This window comes from Pinus tabuliformis, chromosome 4_2, assembly GCF_031772625.1.
Source record: "Pinus tabuliformis cultivar Carrire ecotype Pingquan chromosome 4_2, CPIR1, whole genome shotgun sequence".
Taxonomy (NCBI): Eukaryota; Viridiplantae; Streptophyta; class Pinopsida; order Pinales; family Pinaceae; genus Pinus; species Pinus tabuliformis.
This window is the reverse complement of record NC_142304.1, coordinates 404192711-404198364: the sequence shown is the minus strand read 5'-3', so window position 1 is coordinate 404198364 and position 5654 is coordinate 404192711. Positions and strand designations below refer to the sequence as shown.

The window sequence follows — 5654 nt, the reverse complement described above, 5'->3', positions numbered from 1 at the left end:
AATTTTAACATAGAGGTGGGATGACAGCCCCTCAGATGCCAAATATTCACAGCACATTAACAAAATGCAAAGCAGGCAGAGCCTAGAACATAGAAGAAGTGAAAAGCAAGCAGGTGATAGCAAAAGAAGCTTGTATTAATGGAAATCAAGACCAGAAACTGCAGGTCTCATAGTATTAACAGTCTCCAGAAGTTAAAAGGCTACAATAAGCTCTCATTCATCAAACACTCATCCATCCATTACATCTCTGTTCTGGGTATATATAGAGTTTGTTTACAAAATTGCTCTGCTGGTTATGCGTGCAGGAAACAATAAATGAAGGCCAACAACATTTACATTCAGGAATGGGCCTTTGATACGAATCTGGCTGTGCTGTAAATGGATTTGCCTCCCTCTGGCTCTCTGCGGTCCTTCTTTGGGCAGGTGGCGTGTAATACCAAAGGAACCATAACCATTGAATGCTCTGCATTGATAAACGACGTCCTGCTTCCTCCTCGGCCATACTTTTGATTAATGGCAGCTGCTGAATCATTAAAACGGCTCAATCATGACTGTTTGGCTTTAAATCAGAGAAACGTTGTTGCACTGTTCATTCCTGCCCATCACTGTTTCGACTTTGGCTTTAAAAGGCTCAAGCATGGTTCAATCATCTATCAGGTTCGGCTTATCGGATCGGAGGCATGTCATATGTAAAGGCCCCGATCATTAGAAAACGCTGATAGCAAAATCACCCTGGACCCGATAATTCATCGAAGATAACTTAAATCGCCATTGGGTCCGGGCTTATCGCATCGCAAACATAACCATTGAAAAGGCCTCCTTTGTATTTTCTTTATACAAAGAAAATACATAAAAACAATGAAAAAGCGACGGGCGCGGATTTGAAATATTATGCAATGAAGTTCTGAATGGCCGTCGGGTCCGGCCCATCGCATCGGCACATAACTAATGGTAAAGGCCTGCCCCTTTGGTTTTGCCGATAGCGAAAAGCCGACGCAGCGTGAGCCGTTGATCCACGCACGCGATCAACGATCCTCACTTAATCGTTGATCTCCATTGTCACTGCCCATACCACCGTCCCGTCGATGCGCCGATTGCTGCGGACCCGATATTTTATAAGAAGGAATTAATACCGCCATCGGGTCCGGCCCATCGGCGAAGTCTTGTCGCTGCCACTGCCTCCTGCCGATTTGCGATATGCCGACGCGATCTGGACCGTTGATCGGCCAGATCGAACGGTTGTCGCTCATTTGAACTGTTAGGCCTGCGCTTTTGATTTTTGATTGTTTTGGAGTGTTTTAGGCCTCCCGATAGATTATTTCCACCTTCCCGAGGGCTTTCCTTTGCAATAGTTTGATCGGTGGAGGGCCATTAACCAAACTTTGAAGATTTGAACAACATGCATGGATCCTTTTGGGCACAACCAAGCAAACCAAGCCTGTCTCCGACCATATGGAATCCTTGTTTTGTAGCAGAGCTAACACTGGCTCCTTCATATTTCCATCATCCAATCTCAACTGCTATTCCAATATCTCTATTATGTCTAGTCACTCTCCATCCTTTCTACAATACACTCTCACATACTGGGTATCTTGGTCTCCATATTTAGCATCTTGTTGAATAAATGCCTTGGATCTATGTAGTTTCTCTATAATTTGTTAGAGTCATGAATTCTAACAAAACAAATATACCTATATTGAGTTAGCTAGCTTTAACAAAGGCTCAATATATCCAAGATTCCAAAAATATAAAATAATTATACATTCTCACCATCTTGTCCACATATTGTCATCGTTAACAATAGGATAACCATCACCTATTAATCTATCTCATAAAAATGGAGGAAAATTACCTTGGATGCCACCTTTAAACCATCTAACATTAGATATTCTTCCAATATCCTCATATTTGTGAGATTTATGAAATCACTTACACTGACATCCCTGACAGGGTCCAAAGTTATGGGCAAGACCCATCGATTTAATGAAGTGAGTTGATCGATATCATATGAATTGACCACCATCTTATGGCACCATCTTAAAATCAGGGGCTTTAAATATTTAAGCCCTCTTATTGTATTGAGAAAATCCTTCAACTACACACACAAGTTAAGATTTAAAAATTGAATCACTGAAAGATTACTAATGCTCTTGGGAATTTCTGTCAATTCGCAACTACTAAAATCAAGGAACACAATCAGTTTAAGCTCCCCCATTGTCTTTGGAAATCTTGTTAAACTAGTAGTAGACAAATTTAGAACCCTAAGAGACATGAAATTACAATAGAAGAGACTCATTCAAAGATAACGCTGCAATTTGATTAGATGGATTTGGTTGAGCTTGTGCCACATTCTATAGAATCTCCATTGCTTTTGCAACTTTAGTCATTCATGCTTTAGGATAATCCAACAAATGAAGAACCTCGATTTGGTCCATTTCCTAAAGCATACCAATAATTTTGGTAGCATGATTTTGTTCCAACTGATTCACCAAAGGGTACAAGCTTTCTCCAAGCATGGTTACTTTTTGTTCCAAAGTTGCATTTGGAAGAGCTAAAGCCAAAGATCCAATAGGTATAGGCTATGAAATGGTTGTCTCAGCTACATGTAAGGCCATACATGTCTATTGGTAAGGGATGTATCTCGCCCACAACTCTAGATAAAGGAGTTTCATTGATATCCCTTCCAAGTGGATAACAATATAGGAAATTACAATGAGGTATCATCTACTATTGTATAAGTGGTAGATCTTGTTGTAGTTTTTGTTGTATGGGTGCTACACCACCTGCAAATCCAATAGGCACCATTGCTTGTTTGTTGCTCTTCACTGGTGGCAATTCTCTTTAAAACAATTGACAAACAAACAGTCACAAAATTCACTATAGGAAATATACTCTTCTCATGTCCCTAAGCCATCTCATGAAGGAGTAGGCCTAAGCCTACTCTAATACCAAAATAAAATTACATAAGCACACTTTCATCAATAAAAAAATGTTACATATAAATAAATGAAGTGTTTTCTCAAGATAGACAAACCATTTTCGACACAAAATCAATAGGTTGAGGGAATATCTCAACTGCACTCCAATCTGGGAGGCTAACTAGTTGGAGAGAATCTCCCAACCAACTAGGCCTCAACAACCTCCTAACTAATAGGAATATAATCCTTTTAGAGCTAATGAGCACACCAAAGACAAGTAGGAGTTATATTTTCTAAATCCCCCCCTTAACGACTACTTGTCTTAGTATTAATAAACAAAGTATATCTATGGTCCAACTTGGTGTTTACAACCATTATGAAAAAATGTTGACGTCCATATAAAGGAACAACCATCCACCATAATGCACGGGTACCTAATTGCTACAACTACCGGTCTCCTAGGATGTCTTTCATATATATTGTGCATTCAACCATCATATCTGCATACCTATAACCATACATGTACTTTCAGTCCCCCCTACATCATCATCGGTTTTCTCAGATTACCCGTAACCATGTTATGGGTTTTGTTGGCTTATCCGCAACCATGCTCTGGGTTTTCTCGACTGATTCTTAACCATGCTTTAGGTTTTCTTGATTGACCCTTAACCATGCGTTGGGTTTTCTTGGCTAACCATTAACCATCCTCAGAGATTTTTCATTTAACCCTTAACCATGTTATAGGAATCTCTGTCCATTTCCCTCTAAGAAGTGGTTTTTTTCTCACCATAAACCTGCACTACAAAGTGGTTTCTGGATTACCACAAATTTTCACTTTACAAGGTGGTTTTAATATTACCACATACTTCACAGGGGTACATAAGCTTTATTAGGCTTATATCAAAATGTACATTCAATGGAAAACTCCACTCATGGAGATACTAGGTACAAACATTCTCAAGACCAACTATATGAACTTAAAACATAATAGAGCTACAATATGTGCGAGTCACATAACAATATGATAGTGAGTATGTTTTATTTCACATGACTTAACCTACATTTTTCCATCATCCAATCTCAATTGCTACTCGAATATCTCTGTTGTGTCCAAACTCTTTCCATCCTTTCTAAAACACACTCTCACATACTGGGCATCTCTGTCTCCATCTTCGACATCTTAGTTAAGTAAATATCTCCATCTTCCACATCTTAATTAAGCAAATATCTTGAATCTATATACTTTCTCTATCATTTATTGAGATAATGAATTATAACAAAATAACTATAACTATACTTTATAACTATACTTTCTAAAACTAATGAACACACCCATTAAAAAAAATAAAATTATATTCTCTAACAACAAATTGTATATACCAATTATCCCAATTTCCTTGCCTTTAAGTTAAATTTTTTTGGCAAATAGTTATAACTCCATAACAACTTGGATTATAAAAATTCATTGCAACGTCAATGTTCAAGAATGATTTGTTTAATTATAAGATACGTAACTAGTATTTGAAAAATTAAATATTTTTGCGAATTTTTTTAAGGTATGAAAGGATTTTTTTTTTTTTAAGGTAAATGAAAAAAATTCTAAAATATATTAAAAGCATGTAATTTTGATGAATGCAAAAATTACATGCAAAAATGTCTAAATATATTAAATGTAAGTAATTTTGGTAATAGTATTTCATTTTTAATTTAAATGTTGCATGTAATATAAAAAATAAAATAAAGTTTAATGTGATTTTATTGAGTGTGATATACGTTACGGGTCTCCTTCACCGTGAAGGTATTTTCATGAGGAATTGACATGAACATAGGTAGTTACATGAGATTTGTAAGGATGAAAAGAGTTGCAGGGGATGGGGCCAATATTGTCATAGCAGTAACTATCTGGCTACCTTTTTTGGAAAAATATACATAACAAGATAAGAATATATACATAGTAATCGCACCGCCACTCCCTAACTAACAACTAAAATTGGTTGCGGTGGTAATCAATGTTGAATGTTCGTTGAAGTCACAGCAACAAGGTGCCCATAAAAGAGCGATGGGCGAGAGAGAAGGAAAGACGATATATATTTATTATTCTCTGTAGTTGAAAGGGTAAAATTGTGTTGTGTTAAATAGGTAAGCATGGCTGGTGGCGGCGGAGGAGGTGGGGGAAGAGCAGGAAGACCTGTCGGTGGTGGCGGAGGAGGACAACCTGGAGGAGGAGGTGATGGGTTTGGTGACGGTGGAGGTGGACCTGGTGGGGAATTTGGTGGTGGCGGAGGCACGCGGGAAGGTCTTGATTAACAATATATCTATTCCTCGTATGAAATATATAACAATGTACTTGTCTAAAGAAAGAAGTCTGCGTTATAAGCCCAATGTACGTTCATTTATGTGTTAGACGATGATATTTGTAAGAATAGTATGTCAGAGATCTACAAAGAAAATGTGTAAGAAGAAAAGAAGAGCATGTGTTGTTCTTGTTATAGTTTCTTTATGTATAACATAAATAGTTACTTGAAGTGTAATCTTGGGGCGACGATCTCAGTCAACATCTCTGTAATTTAATTGGAGTATGATTAATATCATCCTAGAAATTACTTTATAATAAAAACCTTTAAATAATTGTCTTCTCGTTGAAGTTAAATGTTGTCTCTACAAACAATGTTCAAGTTGAGAGAAACTAAGAAGTTTAATTATTCAATGAATTCGAACATCTAATGGAAATGGTTA

The 5654-nt window shown here is 37.2% G+C and overlaps 1 pseudogene; it reads right to left on the bottom strand.

The window, feature by feature from the left end:
• Positions 1-2276: 2276 nt before the first annotated feature.
• LOC149169666 (polyadenylate-binding protein 8-like) lies at positions 2277-2805 on the bottom strand (annotated as a pseudogene).
• Between the last annotated feature and the right edge of the window lie 2849 nt (positions 2806-5654).